At 42.8% G+C, this 24,828-nt stretch overlaps 1 long non-coding RNA gene across 3 annotated transcripts in view; it reads right to left on the bottom strand.

The window, feature by feature from the left end:
• LOC126992342 (uncharacterized) overlaps positions 1 to 24,407 on the bottom strand; it is a 33,592-nt gene extending 9,185 nt beyond the window's left edge. The window contains exons 1-3 of one of the 3 annotated variants that reach the window (XR_007746490.1): positions 22,949 to 24,407; positions 21,527 to 22,854; positions 444 to 816 (exon numbers count right to left, since the gene is read on the bottom strand). This is a non-coding gene — a long non-coding RNA (uncharacterized LOC126992342). Of the gene's footprint in view, positions 1 to 443; positions 1,608 to 21,526; positions 22,855 to 22,948 lie in introns of those variants that run through there. The other 2 variants (XR_007746487.1, XR_007746486.1) reach the window with 2 other exon arrangements.
• Positions 24,408 to 24,828: the final 421 nt, after the last annotated feature.

Here is a 24,828-nt window from a genome sequence, read left to right as displayed (position 1 = left end):
CTTTGCAAAACAAGACACTATCCCAATCTTTGCAAAACAAGACACTATCCCAATCTTTGCAAAACAAGACACTATCCCAATCTTTACAAAACAAGACACTATCCCACTCTTTACAAAACAAGACACCATCCCAATCTTTACAAAACAAGACACTATCCCAATCTTTTGCAAAACAAGACACTAAAATCTTTACAAAAAAAGACACTCTAATCTTTGCAAACAAGACACTATTTTACCCATTCTAGCTTTGGAAACTGTGTTACAGTTGTACAGTCACTGCTTAATCCAACCATGTCATCAAAACTTGCTTCTCCCGTGTAACAGGTGACCCACGCAATGAAATATGAACAGTTTCTGAACCTACGTGAGATGTGGGTGGAGGAGACCTGAGACACCACCCGGCCAACAACTGGAACCTGCAAGATGACTGGTCTCAAACTTACGTGAAGAACGTCAGGAAACTGTACTGCCACGGCCACTCCAAGTCAGTCCCGGTGGGAACAGGGGGCGAGGGAGGCACAGGCCAGCACACCCTGCCTCCGACAGTGTGCAGCAGCGACAACCTTCCTCTTGTTGCCACCTCTGTCGCCTTGTATCACTTCATGGGCCGTCTGCTTCTGTCTGTCAGCATGGTGGCGGCAGGGGGGAGGGAGGCACAGGCCAGCACACCCTGCCTCCGATAGTGTGCAGCAGCGACAACCTTCCTCTTGTTGCCACATCTGTCGCCTTGTATCACTTCATGGGCCGTCTGCTTCTCTCTCAGTCCTTTCTCAGCATGGTGGCAGCAGGGGGGAGGGAGGCAAAGGCCAGCACACCCTGCCAACAACAAGGTCAGGGAGAGTTGAGGTGAGACTGTTGCTGTGGGATCCAAGTATTGCCTTGGCAGTGACACTTCTGGCATGTTGATATTTCTTTCCTATAATATTCATCTTTTCCTATGTTTCTTTTTTTTTTTTTTCAATTTTTATTAAATAACAACTTTCCTGGCCAATTCCTGTCGTCCTTGATGGTTGCAGGCATTCAGAGCTGTTCAATCAGTCATTTAACTTTTTCACCACTTATTGGGGACACAGCCCAAGGGAGGGGGACAGAGCACCATTGTCAAGCAGCCCAGTGCATGCCAGTGCGTGCGCATCCCACCAACAGCTGCCGGGGAGAGGCGCAAACTGTCACCCCTCCGATCAGCAGCCTGGGCCCCTGACCGCCAGACCACTGCAGCCCCTCCACACTGGCCAACCTTCCAAAACACAAGACACGTTTTGAGGCTCGTCTAGGACACTTCTGAGGCAGGGCAGTACAATGGCCGGAGAGGTGCTGGAAGCACTTGCCTCTGTGGTGCTCTTGGGTGAGGCACACCACTGTAAGGTATTGATTCTTTTGCTGCAGCAAGTGTTTATAAATACATATTCCAGCTGTTGTAGTGTTATGTGACATTCCCTTGACTCACCTTGCAGAGGAGCAAGTAGATCATGTAGGTGTGAGCCTCAAGTGTTTATAAGTACATATTCCAGCTGCTGTAGTGTTATGTGACATTCCCTTGACCCACCTTGCAGAGGATCAAGTAGTTCATGTAGTTGTGAGCCTCAATTGGGCTCCAGGCCCAGTGCAGCTGCAGCTGTGGAAAGTCAGCCATTAGTATTTCCTTCCACTTCTTCATGTGGCTCCTCTCCTCCCATCACTTCACAGGCAAACCTTCTTTCTTCTTTATCTTACATGATCACTTTGACCTCTCCCTGTCAGGCTCAGCTGCTGCTAACAACCTGGTCTATATAATTAATGTAGACAGACACAGTTCAGAAGTGGGTCTTCATGTGACTGGCAATGTCACTCTTTGTCTTAAAGAGCTTTCCACAAACATCACACTTGAACTCCCTAATGTCATAGTGCCTGAAGACGTGTTCGTTAAGAATCCACTTGAAACTAAATCTTTTCCCGCACTCTTCACACTCATGACTTTTAACACCAGTGTGTGTAAGGGTGTGTTTATCAAGGTAACCCTTCTGAATGAATTTTTTCCCACATTCCTTACATTCATAGTTCTTTACACCAGTGTGTGTAAGGGTGTGTTTATTAAGGTTACTCTTCAGGCTGAATTGTTTCCCACATTCCTTACATTCATAGCTCTTTACACCAGTGTGTGTAAGGGTGTGTTTATTAAGGTTACTCTTCCAGCTGAATTGTTTCCCACATTCCTTACATTCATAGTTCTTTACACCAGTGTGTGTAAGGGTGTGTGCATCAAGGTTACTCTTCTGATTGAATTGTTTCCCACATTCCTTACATTCATAGTTCTTTACACCAGTGTGTGTAAGGGTGTGTGTCTTAAGGGTACTCTTCCGGCTGAATTTTTTCCCACATTCCTTACATTCATAGTTCTTTACACCAGTGTGTGTAAGGGTGTGATATCTGAGGCCTTGCCTTGAGGTGAATCCTTTTCCACACTCCAGACACACAAACTTCCTCTCTCCTTTGTTGCTGGAGTTGCCAGCAGCAAGTTGCTTCGCCTGATGACCACTGACCCTCCTGCTGCCTGCAGCAGTCTGCTCCTGCTTGTCCTGGCCACTCATGCTGCTGTCCAGCCCCGCAGGTGAGGCGGCCCCGACCTGTGCGGCGGCTCAGTGTGTTGTGTTGTCCTCGTTCTCTTTTCTCCACACCTGAAGGAAGCCGTTGTTGCTGTGCTGGACTTGGTCGTCAGTGCGGTGAACAGGAAGTGTAGTAGTAGTCACAATCGTAGTACCAGTGACGGCAGCAGGCAGTTTGGGGACAAGGATTCTTCTTCTTCAGTGTTTCGGGGGCTGGTTAGGCCATGGACCACAGCCTCTTCTTCTTCTTCAGTGTTTCAGGGGCTGGTTAGGCCATGGACCACAGCCTCTTCTTCAGTGTTTCAGGGGGCTGGTTAGGCCATGGACCACAGCCTCTTCTTCTTCTTCAGTGTTTCAGGGGCTGGTTAGGCCATGGACCACAGCCTCTTCTTCTTCTTCAGTGTTTCAGGGGCTGGTTAGGCCATGGACCACAGGCTCTTCTTCTTCTTCTTCAGTGTTTCAGGGGCTGGTTAGGCCATGGACCACAGCCTCTTCTTCTTCTTCAGTGTTTCAGGGGCTGGTTAGGCCATGGACCACAGCCTCTTCTTCTTCTTCAGTGTTTCAGGGGCTGGTTAGGCCATGGACCACAGGCTCTTCTTCTTCTTCAGTGTTTCAGGGGCTGGTTAGGCCATGGACCACAGGCTCTTCTTCTTCTTCAGTGTTTCAGGGGCTGGTTAGGCCATGGACCATGGCATCTAAAGACCCAAATATACACTCAGCAGCGGCGCCTCAGTGGATGTGCTCTTGCTCTTGCTGTTCAGGTGACCCGTTGGAGAGTCAGGCACCACCTGTAAAAAAAAAAAAAAAGAAAAAAAAAAAGACAATCAGTATCTATCAATATCTTCTTATTCCCTATTTCTTGCACACCACATCTTTTCCAGAAAACTTCATGGCTTCTATAATTCTCTCACTTGCTTCAGCACTCAGTCCCAGCAGCAGCAGCAGCATCCATTCCCTCTCCGTTCTTGCAATCCTCCCATTCACATCCCAGCCCGTCTCACTCAGTACCACCCTCACCATCTCCGAGTATCACATGCGCCACAGTTTCATCCACCAAGACCAAGACCAAGACCTGGTACATGGTGAGGTTTGGAAGAGTGTGGCTGTCCCGAGCATTATGTATGGAATGGATGTGATGACGTGGAACGATGGAGAGAAACTGGAAGTGGGGCAGAATAGGGAAGCAAGAATTTCACTGAATGCACCAAGGTTTGCAGCAGTAGAGGCTCTTACGCCAGTAGTACCGTCACCGACGTTTCCCTAACCTCGCAGATGTGCCAGAGCAAAACCTTCTGTGAAACACTTTTATCTGGTAACACTGCTTTCGGTTAATGTTATTAATTAAAATACAAGCCACGTATTTTCGTCAGACTGTGTTATTTTCAATAAAGCAGCCTGATCATTCAATAATCTTTAAAATAACGGCTACATGAGGTCACATTCGTTAACTTTAACCCTTTCCTTGCTAAACGATTGCAGCGAGCGTTAGGCGTATTTGCTGGTGGCGCTAAACGCTCGCTGCGACTTCCAGCCGCACTCAAATCTCCTGCGTATGAGTGTTCCAACACTAATTCTCACAACACAGGATTGCCAATTGAGTGGGTTCTTCACTAAATTTGGTGGAAAATCATGTCAGCCCAGCGTGGAAAATCTACGGACGAGCAACTGGTGGATGTTAATTGTTGACCAATATAGCGACATTTTTGCATAGCTTCACCTATCACATGACTGATATTTTGACCAAATAGTTGTAAATTTTGCAGCTGGCAATACTGCCAGCTTGATGATGGGGTGCTGGCCCTGCCAGCACCCCATCATCAAGAGATCTACAGTAGTTGCCTTACGGCTGACCGTCGCGCACATATAAATGTACGTCTTCACAGGCAACACCCCATGAACGTGCCTGTACTTTCGCAGGAGAGGCTTACATTACTGAATCATATAGATCTTGGCCTCCTCTTTCAAATGGTGTTTTTGTTTTTTAGCTGTGATGAATAGTTTTTGAGATACAGTGGTTAAAAGATCCCCTTCTCCAGCTGGGGTGCCCGAGCGTGCCTGAGGGGATAGTCTCGTTGCGAGCGCTTAGCAATGAAAGGGTTAATGCTGTCTGTAGTCACATATGGCCGTCTGCTGGTATGCAATGCAACAAGAAAAGTGATGTGAATATGTCTTAACTTTGTTGCTGAAGGTTTCCATGGCGAATATGATTATATTGAAAAGATATTTGCATGGAAAGATATTGTTGTGCCAAGTCTTTGTGTTCGTGGGAATTCCGTAAACAAACATGTGGGTAGTTCACGAGTCGTACAGCTGGTGGACGCAAAATGTTATTGTAAGGCCTTGTTACATTTGACGAGCATAGAAAACCACCTAAAAATTACGAGTTAAAACACTGCCATCACTTGCAGAATTGGAAGTCCAAACAATCTAAACTGATATCTCAAAGGAAGCCCACAGCCAAAGGATTACTTTAGGCATTTGGGTTTGAGTCTTGGTGCAAAGCCAGATTTATAAGAAATTTATTTAAAAAATTATGCAGACGTGAACCTCGTGTACAATCTGTTACCCCCTGCTCACAAGCCTTACATAAATTGAAATAAAAATAAAACCTTCCTTTTGATAAAAAATATTCTCTGGTGAAGCTCAAAATATATATATATATATATATATATATATATATATATATATATATATATATATATATATATATATATATATATATATATATATATATATATATATATATATATATATATATATATATATATATATATATATATATATATATATATATATATATATATATATATATATATATATATATATATATATATATATATATATATATATATATATATATATATATATATATATATATATATATATATATATATATATATATATATATATATATATATATATATATATATATATATATATATATATATATATATATATATATATATATATATATATATATATATATATATATATATATATATATATATATATATATATATATATATATATATATATATATATATATATATATATATATATATATATATATATATATATATATATAGGGTGAGGTCGACACAACCTGTACTACTAGTGGGAAAATATTAATTAAAAATTTGTATTTGCTCTAACAGGCAAACCAAGGGGTGCATAATACTCCTCAGGAAATGGGCTTCCTCTATGAGTATCTGTTGAGCTTCCAAAGAATATTTTTTCTCCACAGGAAGGTTTTATTGTTATTTCAATTGCTGTTCGGCTTGTGAGCAGGGGGTCACAGCTCGTACACGAGGTGTTCACGGCCCGTACAATTTTGTAAATAAATTTCAGCACGAGAAAGAAGGGTAGCCCTGGAGTAGATTGAAACAACCTGTAGAAGTCCATGCAACTCTGTTTAAACTTTACCTTTCTTACCAGCAATGCTTTTAGCGTTGCAATTTTAAGTTGTGTTTTTTTCCAGATGCCCACAACTTGTTCATGAAAGAAGAGACACGTTCAGTGGAAGCATTAGTTCCAGGATGGCACATCATGAACTGAACAGTATCTGACATGCGTTGATGGTTGTTTTTGTCTTTGACATGGGAGAATACTTCTACCCACCGCTGTTACGTATATCATATGAGCATTACTGTTTAGTAATTAGTGGATAGAAAGCTTAAACAAGTGGCACTCAAATCACTCTGTTAATATTATGGTGATTTCTGGTATCTCAGTGTCTCCCTTCCTCTCTATCCCTCCCTTGCGGGGGTCCTGTCCTGCTCCCCCCAGCAGAGCTGAGGTGGTTGGGGTGATCACACTCTCACCAACCCTGCCGAGATTACCGGGTTGCTCAGTGCGAAATTCGTCGGACCCAACTGTAACGTTGGTTGTTTGAGTGTGTGTACGCAACGCGGGACGGAGTGGGGCAACGACAGCCACTACGCTGGGCATCTAATGACACGCCCGACACTTGTCAACAGACCAGCTGCGCGGCTGCTAGGTTATATTGGAACAGGTTACAAGAGTATGTGTTAGGGACTTTCCTTACTATCGAGACTAGGAATTTCCCTAATTTAGAGATTTTTCTAGGGAAATTTTGGAAGCACATTTTCAGTGATTTAGCTTCCCCCAAAAAACAACACTTCTGTACAGGTCCCCAGGTTTGTTTTGGGGGGTAGGGGGGTCTGGGGTGGTGGAGGGGCTGGAGTGGTAATTCTTAAGATTTACGCCGTAAGTTATTTCTCGACACCGCATGCGCGAGCTATTTTCCAGACTTCATACGAAATACCTCCCTGGGAGCTGGTTCTTGACCATGACCACGTTCTCGCAACACTGGTCCGGTCCGAGTTGGCAATGGTCTGAGTAGGCAATGGTGCAAATTACCTAGACATCTTACCTAGACAGGTTCCACGAGAAGGGAACCCCACAAGTGCCAACACGCCAGCAGGATGTATATTTGCGTAATTACTCTTAGCACTAAAACTATTAAGCCTCTGCTGGAAGGTGTGTTGATTGCACTAAGTAAAGACTAGTCATAAAATATATTTACTCATATTAACCTTCTCATGCACCGCAAGTTTCCAATAAGTTTCTGTTCCACTCATCATACATTTCTCAGGCCCGACCGGCCTTTTTTTGCCGCCGCGATACTCTACATTCCCGGACGTATTTTACCCTCACAGATATATTGTACCCTCATAAATTTGGTATCAATGGTTTCATAAAGACTTGTACTAGAGCATGCACAAATAAAATATATATATATATATATATATATATATATATATATATATATATATATATATATATATATATATATATATATATATATATATATATATATATTTATATATATATATATATATATATATATATATATATATATATATATATATATATATATATATATATATATATATATATATATATATATATATATATATATATGTAAACAATACAAACTTGTTTCAAGTCTCCGTAAAGAGTATTGTAGACAATAAATCCAAAGTACCAACTCTTCCCCACTCGCTAGCTCAAAATTTTGTGGGCCAACTCTTTTAGACGCATGTGTTTCAAAGCGGAATTTAGTGAGGATTCTTAACCCCTTCGGGACACAAAAAATAATCTCCTGTGGTGGCCAGAACGCAAAAAAATGCCGATTTTCACGTGTGTATTTCATAAAAATTCATTTGTCAAAAGTTTTAGAATTCTTCAAGTGCTTTCTGATGTATACTCAGAATTTCAATTATTTCTACACTTCGCCTAGAAATCAAGGAAAACCGAAAAAAATGACCCTTTTTTTTCATCTGACAAAAAATAACTGAGCAAAAGTTGTAGAAATGAGGAAATCAAACACAGAAATGCAAAGTAATTTGATAAAAAAAAAAAAAAATAAATAAATAAAAAAAAAAAAAAAAAACGCAACTACAGGAGGTCTAGAAGTCAGAGGTTGGAGCGAATTTCTGGCGGTCATGTGTACATGCGCTCGGCTTCCTTTGTCACAAGGCAGACGACAGGAGAGGAAGTTTACAGAAGACACAGGTCATGTCAGGCGTGGTGGTGGGGATGAGGGGAAGGGAGGGGGGCAGAGTGCATACCAGGGAGAAGGGTCACTGGAAAATTCCAGCCCGCCCGCCCCTCAGCCACTCCCTGTTTCCCACGTGACTCAAGGGCTCGCCTGACATCACCACTAGTGTTTAATGTTTTTTTTTTTTTTTTCTCTCTTCCTGACAACACGACATGGATGAGCGCCGGTGGAAGTGGATGGCTGGGGAGAGGGTGGAGTCTCCCTCCCACCCTCCTCATGGTACGGGTGTGTGACTGTGTGGCTCGGCGTATTTTTGTATGTCTACTGTGTGGGGGTTGCCAGAGTGTTTATCTGAGTAGGGAGGCGGTCAAGGACACTGAGAAAGCGAAGGAAATTTAAAGAAAATGGGCCGTCCGCAGGCGGGACGAGCGTCCTGCGACGGTAAATCACCGTTTGGCCGCAGGCGGGACGGGCGTCCCTAAGGGGTTAAGGTATCCTCAAAATCCTCAAACGCCTGTTAGTTCCCAAGTTACACCGAGAAAACTGTATTTTTTCCTCTCCCGTCAGAGTAGGCAAACAAATAAAAATAGCTCAAAGCTCCTCATCTACACTCCTTAGAAAGGTTGCCGTATGTTACCATTAAGAAACTTATCCCAACAAATGACGCTCCCAAATTTGATGCATTTTCACCCAAAACTTAATTTTTAATAAATTTTTAAAAATTTTGTGACGCATTTCCCGTCATCGTGCGCCAGGACCTTTTACCCTTTGATGACACGAAACGCGTCATCGTGCGCGAGAGGGTTAATATAAGTGAAATAAGTATTTATATTTATATTTCTGTAAGTAAAATAAAGTAATTTAGAGTTGATATGTTTTGTGACAAGAAGTGTTTAGGAACTATAGTTAAAAATGAGATCATAAGAGTTATATATGAAAATACATTGGTATTAGTGTGTAAGGGTTAATATTCATATAGTCTTAGACTGAGGTACTCTGCTAGTTTTCTCTTAAATACAGTTAAGGATGTTGACAGGATAACTGTGTCTGGCAGGCTATTCCACGAAGCAATCACTCGGACTGAGAAGTATCGCCTACGTATTTCTGTGTTGCTGTGGGGTAGAAATATTTTGTGTGAATTTCCATGGGTGTTAGAGGATGTCTGGAGGGAAATAACTCAGAGGGTTGCACAGGAGAGGGGGCCATTAAAAATCTTCCAGACCTTAATTATATACGTCAGCTCTAAGCAGTCTGCCATGCACAGAGAAGAGACCCAAGGCATCCAGTCAGGAGGCATAGTCAAGATGCATAAGTCCAACAATCTCCTTGGTCCATCGTCGTTGGACTCTCTCAAGCACGTCAGTATCACCTACACACCCCGTGTGCCATACAACTGAGCAAAATTCCAGCACAGGACGGATATGAGAGGTGAGAAGAGATTTCATAAACTCAGGCTCACGGTTAACTGTGCTCTTAAGTAAATTTGACGAAATTCCTGCAGATGTATTTGAAAGAGATCATACGTGGAGATGAAACTTCAACGAAGTATCCGCTTGAACCCCTAAATCTGATGCAGACTGCACAAACTGTAAAGGATTTCCTCTAATATAGTGGTCCGAGTACGGGCCAAGATTTGGAGCAGATCCTCGGCAGAACCTAGGAACATGAGTCTTGTCTGAGGTGAGCCTGAGCCCCCACGATTCCGCACGTGACACCAGTAGGTCTACATCTCTCTGCACAGAAGCAATGTCTAACAATGTAAGAGAAGGCGTAGTCTTATTTATCTTTTGGTATATTTTCAGATCAGCGAAAATTTTGTATTTACAGGTCAGACTGTGAGCCACAAAGTAAATATAAATGAGAAAAAAGGTTGGTCCAAGGACAGACCCTTGGGGAACTCCACTAGTTACATGCGTAGAATCACTCTCAGAACCCCCAACCACAACCCTCATTACTCTTCCGTTCAGAAACCCACGTATCCAAGAGAGTAAGGGATCCCCTATACGGATGTGGGAGAGCTTGCTGATCATAATGTTATGATTAACCCCTTCACTACAGCCGGGCGAAAACAGCGCCCCGCGCCGTGTCCAGGATCACCGCGCACGCCAAATTTCAAATGTCACTATTGAATATAACAAGTTTTCAGCCATAAACTCAACATAATCATCATGTATTATATATGAAAACATGCAGAATTAAATGGTGCACATAAAGAAGCATAAATTAATTGATAATTTTGAGATGTAAGCATAAATATAAGGATAAAATAACTCTTCTATTGGCCAAAGTGAGCCAGGACGCAGTATGTGCGTCCTCGGATATGGTACGGGGCACGCAAGGACGCAGTATACGCGTCCTCGTGTTGAAGGGGTTAACAAGGTCAAACACTTTACTAAAGTCAAATAGTATTAGGTCGACCATATGCCTCTGATCAAGCCAGCAGGTGGTGTTATCGTATGTTAAAAGGAGTTGATCATCAACTGAGTGAGCCTTACGGAAGCCAAACTGATTAGAATCTGATAAGTTATTATCCATGAGGAAAGATTGTTCACAATAATACGCTCGAGACACTTGCAGGATACTGAAGTGAGACTTATTGGTCTGTAATTAAGAGGGGAAGAACACACACCTTTCTTAAAGATGGGGACTACTTGGGAAGACTTCCAGACTGATGGGAGTTCACCAGTTTGGACTGACTGATGGAAGAGCCAGAGAAGGGGGTATGAAAGGGATGAGGAGCAGTGTTTGAGCAAACAAGGGTGGATACCATCAGGCCCCATATTGCTGGAAGGATTTAGATCACGCAGTGTATTGGCGACATCAGACAAATTTATAACTAAGTTACTCAAGTTACCTTCAAAGTGCTGGTGCTCTACTGGATTTTCAGGGGCACTGGTAGAATATACAGAAGAGAATGCCTTAGTAAACAAATCTGCCATTTCTGGGTTGGAAGAACAAATTTCACCCAAGGGTTGTTTAAGACGTCCTATAGTGGGTCGTTCCATTTTCTTATTACGGATGTAAGCATGAAACAACTTAGGCTTAGCCTTTAGGTTAGAGATCAGGTGGGAATCATAGACTTTCTGGGACTGATGGGAATAGCTTCTATACTCGTAGTTTACATCTAGAAAGGAGGACAAGGCTATCTGGACAACATCTGAGATCCTACCCCATGACTGTCGCATTGCCTTATAATGAACCCACACATTGTGACGCCTCCTGACCAGCTCAGCCGGTGGTTTAGATTTCCAAGGGACTATAGGCAGTCACGGGCCACTCTGCTAGGAACGTACAGTCAAACCGTTGCTTGCAGTATTTCTAGAAGTCTATTAGGGGTGAGCCCCACAATCTGGGGTGCCTTGTCCTCCAGCTGGCCCTTGGGGGTCCGCACATTGTCAGTCTGGGCAGCCTTGTCCTCAGGTTGGCTTCCATCTATACGGTCCTGTCCTCCTTTGCTGACAGCTGCAGTATTAATCTACCCCATTCCCGTTCCCTGCCCATCCCTTTCTCTTGGCCATATACCGTAGTGTAAAGCCTCCCCATGTGGTTGGGGTTGCTTTACGCCACCCCGTGAGGGTGCGGATGGGGTGGGAAAAGTGTTGACTCCACGGGGTAGAGTGCAGGACATCTTCGGCCTTTCCTTCGTATATTTCATGAGTAAGTAGTGTTCTATTTGTTATTATAGAAGGACATATATTGAAAAGTATCAGAATATTTGTATGACTGATATTATATTGCAAACTTTGCTAAAGTTAATATATATTTTTTAGTTTGTAAAGACTCTGGTGTTTCCATTTGACTGTAAACGTACAGTTATTCCTGAATGTTCATTTATAATTGTCCCCAAGAATGGCAAAAGACAGCAGACTGATGACTAAATATGGCATTATTATGGGAATACTTAACATATACCATAAAAAATAGCATTTCTTGGCGACCACCTTGATTTAAGACAAAAATGCCATAAATGACACGACCTGGCAACCCCTATGTGGCTGCCCAGGCGTGTGACGAGTCATGGCTACCAACCTGTCTCATAAATTAACTTACCAAGCATTTGTTATTTTCTTGTAGATCAACAACGCTATTGTTTTGTTTTATGATATATAATGTATATGAATACAATGGTGTGTAAAAAATATATTATTTATTTTGTTTTCTGTAATTATTGATTTGAAAGTGCTGCCAACATTATTATGACCAGCGGATCGGTCCCTCATACCTGTCCCGGGGATGGGAAGGTGACAGGGTGGCTTGTCCATACCCCAGTCCTGCGTATGGGGATGGGGACGGGTAGGGAATGGGCAAGGCTAACACTATGGCCGCCAGTCCCGTGTATGGGGATGGGGACGGGTAGGGAATGGGCAAGGCTAACACTATGGCCGCCAGTCCCGTGCATGGGGATGGGTTGGGAATGGGCAAGGCTAACACTATGGCCGCCAGTCCCGTGTATGGGGATGGGGACGGGTAGGGAATGGGCAAGGCTAACACTATGGCCGCCAGTCCCGTGTATGGGAATGGGGACGGGTAGGGAATGGGCAAGGCTAACACTATGGCCGCCAGTCCTGTGTATGGGGATGGGGACGGGTAGGGAATGGGCAAGGCTAACACTATGGCCGCCAGTCCTGCAGTATGGGGATGGGGACGGTAGGGAATGGGCAAGGCTAACACTATGGCCGCCAGTCCCGTGTATGGGAATGGGGACGGGTAGGGAATGGGCAAGGCTAACACTATGGCCGCCAGTCCCGTGTATGGGGATGGGGACGGGTTGGGAATGGGCAAGGCTAACACTATGGCCACCAGTCCCGTGTATGGGGATGGGGACGGGTAGGGAATGGGCAAGGCTAACACTATGGCCACCAGTCCCGTGTATGGGGATGGGGACGGGTTGGGAATGGGCAAGGCTAACACTATGGCCACCAGTCCCGTGTATGGGGATGGGGACGGGTTGGGAATGGGCAAGGCTAACACTATGGCAGCCAGTCCCGTGTATGGGGATGGGGACGGGTAGGGAATGGGCAAGGCTAACACTATGGCCGCCAGTCCCGTGTATGGGGATGGGGACGGGTAGGGAATGGGCAAGGCTAACACTATGGCCCACGCAGGGCTGGCGGGACCACACATTGCACTGGATCTGGGTCTGGATACATGATGCGCAGGGCACCCGTAAAGGTGCATAACACGCATAGTTGTTGGCTGTTGGGGGGACGGGGGAGCCGGGTGTGCAGGGGAGGGAAGTGAATCAAGTGTAATTGTTAGTGTTGGTGTGTTGTGGTGACAAGTGATTGTGTATTTGTTTTCTGAATGAGTCTATTGTATCGCAGTCTAAAATCTGATGAGGGAGGTTGTTCCAGTCACGTATGGTGCGTGGAAAGTATGAGTGTGTGTGAACTGATTCTAAATCTGAATTGTGGAGAGTGTAGGTGTGATGGATGAGGTTGTGCGCTCTGGTGAATCTTAATAGTTTGCATTTGTCTGGTCGGAAGTGCATCTGCCAGGTGCGCTCCCACCGCTCGAGGGCGTCCAAGTCGTTTTGTAGTAGTCTGCAGTGGTCAGTAGTCTTTACTGCTCTAAACAGTAAACTATCGTCGGCAAATAGTCTAGTGGAAGAGTTAGGCGTTCACAGTGAAAGATCGTTAATGTACAGGAGGAAAAGGAGGGGACCTAGAACGGTGCCTTGTGGGACACCTGAAGAAACAGGGACAGTGTCAGATGAAGATCCGTCAAGAACAACACTGTAACGAGGGTAGAACAAACGCCAGGGTCCCGTAGTCTGTATAATGTTCCCAAACAGGCTTTGATCTGCAATCAGCGACTTAAGATACACAAATACCACAAATACATATACGCATAGAACTAAGAGTCAAACCATAGCTATTATTAATCCGAATCGCAACACCACAAATGGATAATAAATGCCCAGGGGATATCGTTAATAACAATCAGCAACACAGGATTAAATGCACAGGGCTAACTGGCAAACCATAGAGCTATTATTAACCCAAATCACAACACAGTAAATCGATAATAAGTGCCCAGGGGAGAACGTTCATAACAATCAGTAACACAGGATTAAGTGGGGAAATTACATTGTAAAGTTGGTACAATATTAAACAATTAATAATTAACACTAGGAACAAACACTGCATGGATATACTACTCACAACACTGGCTCCTCTTGTAAGTTTCTACCTTATAGGTACAATTGCATAACCACCGTGTAGGCCACCCGGTGGCCCACCCATCTGGTCCGCTCGGGGTGAACTCCGCTGTGTGAAACACACACCACCTGAATCCTGGGGCGGCTGCTCGTGAACTGAGCGGTTCACCCCGACACCTGACGTGGTAAGCTTCTCCACACACAAGAGACATACAGAATGCGCAATACAATTCCCAGAGTTTAAATACGTTAATAAAAGAAATATCACATGGTGATACAAACACGTTGAGTCCTGTTAGTAAGAAATGCAGTGATCCAGTGAAGAATAGGTCCTGAAATACCGTAGTATTTCAATTTTAATGTCAGTCTTTTGTGCGGAACTTTGTCGAAGGCTTTGGCAAAATCTAAAACAATAGTGTCAACTTGTTTAATGTCACGTCGGTCAAGTAGCCACGTAATGTCGTGATATGTAGTAATGAGTTACATTCACATGAGCGTTTAGGTCAAAGCCGTGTTATGAAGTTGGTAAGGATGTTGTTTGTGTCAAGGTGATTCATTATGTGTTTGTGTATTATGTGTTCAAAAATTTTACATGGAATCGATGTTAGTTAGATGGGGCGATAATTGGCAGGGTCAGTCCGGTCACCTGTCTTAAATAAAGGATCAATATTTGCCAAAAGCCAGTCAGAGGGTAATGAGGTGGATGATAGTGATTGGGTGAATATGGCCTGAAGGATGGGGGCAAAGGATTTAGGGATGAAGGCGGGAATGTTGTCGGGGCCAGTGGATTTGGTTGTATCGAGTCCTTCTAGTAATTTCTGTATTCCGTTCGTCGTGATGTCAAGGGGGACTATCAGGGGGAAGGGGCTGTGTGGCATGTTTGGTGTCTGGTTGTGTTCTTGTGTTTGCACCGATTGGAACTGTGTGTTGAGTATTTGTGCTTTGTGTTGTGGGCTGATTACTAATGTGTTAGTGTTGTCTTTAAGTGATGTAATCGTGTTACTTTCATGTTTGAGAGTCTTAAAGAACCTGAAAAAGTTTCTTTTGTTATTTCTTACATTGTCTGCGAGATAAGTTGCTATGTGTTTGCGTTCCGCTACTTTTATGTTTTTGGCAAATGTCCTTTGGTGGTTTTTGTAGGCGGTTCAATTATCTGTTGTGTTGTAAGTCTGCGCGCGTCTGTAGAGTCTTTGTTTCTTGCGATGTTGTCTGCGTAGATCCATGGAAAACCAGGGGAGTGTGTACCTACTAGAAAGTGTATTTTGTGGTATGTGTCTGGGTTTACAGTCCATCCGCCCCAGTGATGATGCGCCCCAAGTCCTTTCGCCCCATAAGTTGGGGCGCATCGACTCTTAGGGAAGTTGATGCTTCAGTGCGCCACTAACAACAAGTCGTTATGCCCAAATCTCATGTTTGCTTATAAGTATTTATCGGATCAATGGCTGAACAATGTAGTGGTAATGATTTGACATTCTTTATTTCTTTATCACAGATAGTGGCCTCTAGTACACACACACACACACACACACACACACACACACATTACTGATATCGGCAGACTATATTAATCTTTGTTTACATTTCAGAGCCTACGTCATAAAATCATAAAAGTAGACTATATAAAAGGAGACAAAACAAGATGAAAAGATTAAAAATAGTACGTAGAATACTATACAAATATTGTAAAATGGTAAAACAATAAGCATTTAATACAGTATATTAAAATAATATAATAAAATAGTAAAAATATGAGGATTTAATATAAAAGTAGTAATTGCATGTGCATGTCATAAAAACTTCTAAATAAAAGGAAACAAAACAAGATGCAAAGATTAAAATGGCACAAAATATGAACATTCAGCAAGTAGCTGCATTGGTGACAGATCGCCATTACTGTACCTATCCCAGCAATTGTACAAACGGGCCTGGAGTGTCCTATATGATTTTCTTTGAAGCGCTCTATTTTTGTCGGATACTAACTTAAATGTCATATTAACATCCTCCGCTTCTTGTTTTAAAAGGGAAGTTAGGACATAGAAAGGTAACTGGCTTTTGCCAGCGTGACTGTTGAGGCGGTGATGCCATCCTTCCACGTCATTATTAGTTCTAACATTTTTCTTGTACACACTCCAGGTAGCTGGGGGAAATACAGTGGATGTGATCCACTGGTTGCGAATGTACGCAACAAGAGTAATTAGGTTAGGGGTAAGGGCTGTGCTGGAAATAAGCTCGTCAAATGTTGCAATGATATCTTCATATGGGAGGAATGGAAGAGAAAGTAACTTCTTTATGAATCTGTGTGTACCAGAGTCTTGGCGATAAGCAGCTTGCAAGCCATGGGCCTGCACTTGTCGCCACACTGCCTGGGCCCAGTGAAATCCGCAGCCGTGAATGGTCACTGTGGGTATCACCTTTGGTATGGCTCGCCACATCGCATGCTCATAATCGATGGTGACATGCTCTACAGCGACAGTATCTGCTAAGTCGACAATACCTTGGAGCACATGCTTATACAGGAAATCCCCTATATACGAAAGGGTTAGGGACTGAAAAAACCTTTCGTTTATCGATTTTTCGTATATCGAAGCCATTTCCCCCATAGGATTGTTAATAAATAGGGGGGTTAGGGACCAGCGCCAGCAAAAAAAAAAAAAAAAAAAAAGTTAAATATAACTATGCTGAAAAGCAATTTACTACTCACACTACAATGAAACGCAAGGCTCATAAATAATTAACAACAATTACCATTTCCTGTTCCTTTACTGTTATAGAAATGCATTACATGTTAGGACAATCCTCTAACTCGTCACTACAACTCATCACTTAACATTGCCAATGTTTACTTCCCTGTGAAAGGCCAGTTTCGACTCGTGCCCGAAACACGTGCCAAACAGTACACCACCGACCACTCCAAGCCCCCCCAACCCTCCATCACCCTCACGTTTCCTCACGCTGGCTGGGATGTGTTTGATTCGAGTGAAGCAAGGGGTTCACAAACTGGCAACGCTAAGTGATGAGCGTTGAAGTGGAGGGGACTGGACATGGACACTTGCTGCCTAATCACTGCGAGTGTGCGTGAGGCTGTTGACGGCGCTGGCGACCGATATAGACATCGGGTGCGAAACAGTGCGTGAAACTGTCGCATTTTTCGTATATGCGAAGCATGTCTTTCGTGAACCGAAAATTGTCCTATATTTTTCACTTTCGTATATCCGAATTTTCGTACATCGAGCTTTCGTATATCGGGGATTTCCTGTAGTCTCTTTTCTTACGGGAAGACATTAGACAAAATAGGAGAGGGACCAGTTTAACAGAGTCTCCGGATTTTACAAAGCCGTGAATAGAAAAAAGTTGGTGAAATGGCTTGCGTACCACTTTAAATGTCGAATCCATAAACCAATGTCGACATTTGAAAAGGATATCTAATTGGGCAGCAGTAGCAAATATGAGGTGCCGGTTGCCACGCAAATCAATATCATTTTGTAGAAAATCCTGGCCAATAAAATCAATGTCCAGTGTAAAACACAAGTCTGTTGGATCACTAGGGCGTTCCTTTCGTCGGTGTCGGTTGGCAGTGCGTGCAAGATGTGCAGGTTTCGATATACTTGGATAAGGTTTTGACGAGTCCAAATGTTTCCTCATTGCCGTAGATACTATCTCCCCTGCTGGTTTGAAGATATTGGCGCATGCCTCTTCCATCACAGCAGCTCGGATTTGATGCACTGTAGTTGTGTTGGGTTCGGCGGGATGACAGTGTTCAGCGGTGCTAGGTATAAAGTTGTCTCCGACCTGTTTTACTGTTGCGCGACACATTACAGCACTTCGCGACCGCTTGCAACACTGCCAGTCAACCGACCCATTTTTGTTTTTTCGCTTTACATTATATGAATAACCAATAGAGTTTGTTAGCTTTGGGTGTCTCTGGCGGGATGAATTTTCAACAATAGTCCATGTAACATTGCCCACATCATCTACATCCATAGGGGTAAGATCCGTCCTGTTTATCTCCCCTTCATCCCATAACCACCTCTCTCTCTCTCTCTCTCTCTCTCTCTCTCTCTCTCTCTCTCTCTCTCTCTCTCTCTCTCTCATCAAATATCTTTTTTCCAATCTTTGTATTGTTTGTAAAATATGTTTAGTTACATTATGATAAAGATATAGGAAAATAGTGGTACTCTTCAAAATATATTCAATTTTTGGCTGAACAAAAACATACGGACAAGTACTACCTTGATGTGGTGATGGTGGCGGCAGGGAAGGATTTATGCTACTATGTACATGCAATTGCGGCGGTGCACCATCATCACTCATATCTGGAAACGATGCATGGGACGACAAGCTATAATATTACCTTCAGATCTAATACGTTAATGAAGAGAGAGAGAGAGAGAGAGAGAGAGAGAGAGAGAGAGAGAGAGAGAGAGAGAGAGATTTTACTACAAATCTAACAGTACCGAATAATTGGTCGAAATACCGACACAGTACCTGTATTTTGTTGGCAATTAGGGTAAGGTAACCAGTAGGTACGCAAAAAATCGGCGATTTTTTTACACTCTGACCTGTACCCGCTATACTATTTAAGCAAACTACATCAATTATTGTTTGCAAATAAAGGAATGGCTATAGTTTCATGTGGTACAAGCATTTTTCGAATAAGATTTAACTGTACAGAAAAAATGGTGTATAAAGTTAGTGCGTACGTTTAGGCCTACCCCTACCCATTAGGTACTCACCCTTGTCCAGTAGGTACTCATTAATTTATAACTAAAAAACTACAACAGCTAGAAGAGTCTCCTTTGGATATTTTATTCATTCAACCTCCCTTTATATGTTAGTTTATTTGTTTTTGGTCATAGCGTTTTTCTGAAAACCTAGTTTTTTTGCACATTATGCTAAAAAAAGGCCAGACTATTCGTCCTAGAACAACGATATGCATATCACTGGAAAGAGCTTGATTTGCGCTACAATGTTTAGGGATTAGATTTTCTATTTTCCATTTCATTCATCTACAATTAGTCTGTGAAAATTAATTTTATCTGAAATTAGTCGTTGCAAATTTTGCACTAACTTTGTACGGCCCTAATTCGACTAATTAGAACTCATTCAAAAATTTGCCTCCTAAATCTTTTAGAGAAAATCAAGCCCTTTCCACTGATATATATATTTTTGTCATAGGATAAAATGTGTAGTCTGTTTTTAGGTTTAAGGAAAGTTTGTTTAGTTTCGCACTAATTTGGCTCTAATTCGATAACTAATTGCCCAATTCTAATGAAATTTTATGGGTACATACAGTGTAGGGTACCCTATAACTGTGCCACATTTCAGTTGAATCGGATAATAAATACGGAATTACTAATCGGCAACCAGCCGGTTCCCTTAATCAAGTGAAATGTATATTGTAAAGGAAAAACTTTAGTTTTAGTGAATAAGAATATAGGACTTCCTTCAAACAAAATAGCAGTTATCACTTTACAATTTGAAGTGGGAGATAAGTATTTCCTTTATAGAAGTAGTAAATGCAAATCCATGAACACGGCCCCTGCACTCTGGATTTGGGGGTTCTAGTACAGCTAGCTCACATGCTCTGTGAGGATATGATAGTTCCGCGTAGTCTGGGACGACGAGAGTACCTACTGGACAACATGCACTGCGTACCTACTGGACAGCCAGTGGGGTAAGTTTGATGAGGTGGCACACAGACAGTTTTCACAGGACAGTGCTTCTTGTTCTCATATGCCATAGAGCTTGAGTTGTATTGCTGTGGATTGTGGCATACGTCTCTCTAGCAGTCATTTGAAAAAATGCGTACCTACTGGTCAAGTCTTGATTTCCTTGTCCAGTAGGTATGCACCTTTTTTCCAGTTTATAGATATGTACTGGAATAAAACCAACACCTATTTCTTGAAGTTTACCCTCCCAAATCAACCTGCAAAAAGGAAAAAGAAAAAAAAAAATACACCGGAAACAAGGCAGACAACAAAAACGAAATTTGCAATCCTTAGCATTTCCCTAAGAAAACTACCACATTTCCTAATTGCATTCTTTTAGGGTACATAGTTTTTATGATATACATGTTATTTGTGGGATACTTCTGTATATGATGGAGGGATGGTTGAAGTATAATATGATATGAAGTTTGTTGATTTTGCTTTGGTCTTTTTTTGTGGGGACATTTTTAAATGCCAAATGCGTACGTACTGGACCACTGCGTACCTACTGGTTACCTTACCCTACTGCAGTACCAATGTACGTCAACCAACTCCCCACGGTTCATCATTCGATAATCAAGCTGGCTTACACCCGAGTTGTAGGTACGGTGTTGCCATTTATAACAGATTTCACACTGCAGTGCTTGCTGCCTTGGCCTTACTTCATTAAAACAAACGATGCACGGGTATGTTGGCAGAGCAGTCGCCATGATGGAAGTGTAGCTATAATAAAATTTGTACTAGAAAGTAACCTAATTTGGCTGCTTCGAATTGTTTTAAATTATTCGTTCATTGTTCATTGTTCAGCCATTGATCCGATAAATACTTATAAGCAAACATGAGATTTGGGGCGCACCGACTTGGTTGTGGGGCGCACTGGGAAGATCAACTTCCTAAGAGTCGATGCGCCCCAACTTCTGGGCGAAGGACTTAGGCGATCGTCACTGGGGCGGATGGACCTGCTACCATGTGTCTGTTCATTGAGGCGTGTATGGTGTGTTTCAAGTTGTTCCAGTTGGTGGAAGGAAGTCTTTTGTGTGGGTCAGTCGCAAAAAAGTCAGTGCTGAAGGCAGTTAGGTCTTGTTTGATCATGTCTGAGTCAGCCCTTGAAAAAAGGAAAATCTGTCTGGGTCTCTGTTTATGTCTAATCGGTCGGAGGTCAGCGTCAACGATGAGTATGTCATGGTCACTAAGTCCTGGAACAACCTGAGTGTTTGTTATGTTAAGAATGTTGTTGGTGAGAAAAAGGTCGAGTGTGTGTGCTGTGGTCAGAGGGCCACCGTGGCCAGCGGGGCGTGTTACAGTATGTGTTCGTGTTGGCTGGAGTACTGTTTGTGAGAGAGGAAATGTATTTATGATGTCAATAAATGTGTCGTGTAGTTGGCGTCTGTTTGTGTGGGGAATAATGGGGTTGGGGGCGTCAGCGTCGGGAGGGTCAAATGGGGAAATTGCAGTCGTCACCTCTCACAACACACACCGTTGTCCGTCACTCCCTTCCCACACACACCACAGTCATCCACACCCGTCCCTGCAGAAGCTGTAAGGTGCTCACCAACAACACTGCAGCAGGGCAGACGGAGTTCCTAAACGAGCCGCTCACACACACGTCTGTTCTTGATCTTGATCTTGATCTTGATGTCACAGGTGGCTCGGGATTTCTCCCTAGCCAGGCCTTTATATCGGCATCTCCTGTGAAAAGAAAACAAAACATGCGGGAAGTCAATGTTCTCGGGGCAAGATATCATTCCCTACATCTTTCACGCCACATGCCCTCCAAGAACTCTTTCACTGCCTCAATCACTCGTCCACTCGTCTCTCCACTGAGCCCCTGCAGCAGCAGCACCATCCACTCCCTTCCAGTCCTCCCGTTTACATCACGTCCCATCTCGCTCAAAAACACATGCATCATCTTCGTTCTCTCCCTGTCATACTTCTTGCATTCCAGCACTACATGCTGCACAGTCTCGTCCACACCCCTGTCACACATCTGGCATACTTTGCTGCGGGACTCAGACCATCTATAGTTCCTTGCATTCACATCCAGACACTGCGCTCTAGCACGGAAAAGAAGATCACCTCCCAGGCTTCCCTCATACCACACCTCACACTTTGGGGCCTCTTTCTCCCTATACCAGTCGAGAGTTTCCTTTCTTTCCATCTCATTCTTCCACTTGCTCAATCCCTCATCTTTAACTGCCATATCTATCACATTCTTCCACTTTCTTACATCCCACTCAAACCCCTCTCCATTTCTGTTTGTTATTCTCCATTCAAACACATTCTGCCTATCTTCAAGGGGTCGGTACACCCACCTACTTAGCGCAACATTCCTGTCTATCATCGCAGTCGCCCACATTTATTCGCCCATTTGCCATCTCTTATATTCCACAAGTATACTTTTCTTGCTAATCTTGTATCCTCCATTCGCTCCAGTCTCACTTTATATCTCAAGGTTGCCTTCACTAATCCTTCCCTAAAAGTGCTCCATCCCATGTCACCCCAAACCCTAGAAAGGTAACCCTGTTTAGCGGTGGCTCTGAAGGTAACCCAACCGGACCCCCTCTGTAAATCACCAAAAATAACATATGCATACCTGTATCCTGTAGAGTTAATGCTATTCAATATTAAGAATATGATGTTAGGAATAGACTGAAACTATGTTTGAAGCAAAAATGTACTTTATTATTGTTATAAAAAATTTAAAATATATTATTTGTGAAAATTTACTACAAAAACGATAATTTGGTAAAAAGAATATATAAAAATAATTAAGTGTAGATCGATGGGCGTCGGGACATGGAAATCCTGGAAGTTGGTGTCTTCCTCTCTACAAACCACCCGACAGCTAGCATATCCACAGGCAACAATCAGAGGTGTGTTCTGCAAAAAATGAAAATGTGCAATTGCAAAATAAACAAAATATATACAAATATATTATAAACGTAACCTCTAACTTATCCAAACCTATTCTCACCTATAGAATGTCTTTGCAGCTCTCACACGCCATAGTCATGTGACGTGGACAGGTGTGATTCTTGCAGATGCCACAGACACTCCGGACCTTCGTCTGCGACCTTGAATAGGGGCATAGAGCACACCTCTTGTTCTTACGAGGGCCTTCCTCCTCCTCCTCTTCTGCTGGAGCTGGTGGCTGAAGGTCAAAGTACAGGCATATGGTGTTCCTCACAGCCGAAAGCATCACCAGTATCTTGTTGTTGGCGGTGGGGAGGCTGAGTTGGGGTGGTGGCATTGGGGGGGCGACCACTCCCCTCGTTTTCCTCCAACTCGGCATCCGACGTTATTCCTGCCTCCTCCAGCTCACGGGGGAACCAGGAGGACTTCATAAGGCTACTCAGCTCACCATCACTATAACATCTAGCTCGTGACATGCTTGCACTGAAGAATATCTCAAGCAAAAGGAGAGAAAATAACCTAAATAGAATCATACTGCATTTACCACAACATGAAAATGTCCGCCAACCTTCTACCAACACAATGGACCCCAATACATCACCACAATTTTCTTACATCGCGTGATAAATATTTCTACATCTTCGTTTCCTCGTAACCTATTTGCTACATCAAAGGTAACCCCGGGTCCACGTGGACCCCACATTGCAATAATAAAGATAAATATGCGAGTTTCATCAACGACCTACCTGTTACCACGAAGCCTGTTGTCGAAATAGTGCTGGGACGGCTTTGTTTATCTTCTGGGCATTATGGAATTAATACTAACAGTCCTCCCACCACTATCACCAACACCAGTCCTAATGTAAATCCCGAGCATGCATTGCCTAACTTTGAAATAACAACCGATGAAGTCCTTAAAGCCCTCCAGTCACTTAAAACAAATAAAAGTCCTGGACCTGACAAAGTATATCCTACTCTACTCAAAGAAACAAAGAGTGAAATGCTCTCCTCCCTCTCAACCGTATTCAATATGTTCTTGCGACAAGGCATCGTCCCTTCGGATTGAAAAAGGGCTAACGTGACACCGATTTTTAATAAGAAAGGAAAAAGTACCAGGTAATTACAGGCCCATTAGTCTAACTTCGGTTGTAGGTAAGCTACTTGAGAGCATAATTAAAGACAAAATTGTGAGTTACCTTGAAAGCCACTCATTAATTGGGGACTCACAACATGGCTTCCGTGACAAAAGATTCTGCCTATCAAACCTATTAACCTTTTATAACGACCTCTTCACGGTTTATGACGTAACCAAATCACTGGACGTAGTCTATCTTGATTTCCAGAAAGCGTTTGATAAAGTCCCACATCATAAATTACTTTACAAATTAAAGCAAATAGGTATTGACGGTCAAGTACACCAATGGATCGCGAATTGGTTGAGCTGCTTGAGCAACAGACAACAAAGAGTGGTGATTGACGGATTTAACTCAGAGTGGGCGCCGGTCACTAGTGGTGTCCCTCAGGGCTCGGTTCTTGGCCCAGTGCTCTTCATTATTTACATCAACGATGTGGATGTTGGACTCAATAATCGCATTAGTAAATTTCAGAGGTAGGCACCGATCACTTTTTTACTGTTCCGATCCCCGATCATCCGATCAGTTTAGGCAACTGATCCGATTCCGATCATCCGATCATTTTTTAAGTACTGCTGTTCCGATCGCCATTCCGATCATCCGATCATTAAAACTTTTAAAAAATACTATTGTTTTTTTAAATAATAATTACAAGAAACACTTATTTTATGCGTTCTTTAAGTAATTATTTCAAATAAGTAATAACTTTATTATTTGTTTATAAATATCTTTATTTTTCCTCTTTCTTTTGGTATATAGGACATGGTAAAGAAAATATGTTATCTTAACTTCCTATTTTAGCCAATTA

Source organism: Eriocheir sinensis, chromosome 7 (genome assembly GCF_024679095.1).
Source record: "Eriocheir sinensis breed Jianghai 21 chromosome 7, ASM2467909v1, whole genome shotgun sequence".
Classification (NCBI taxonomy): domain Eukaryota; kingdom Metazoa; phylum Arthropoda; class Malacostraca; order Decapoda; family Varunidae; genus Eriocheir; species Eriocheir sinensis.
The sequence above is the reverse complement of the archived record's forward strand: the minus strand, read 5'-3'. Positions and strand labels throughout refer to the sequence as shown.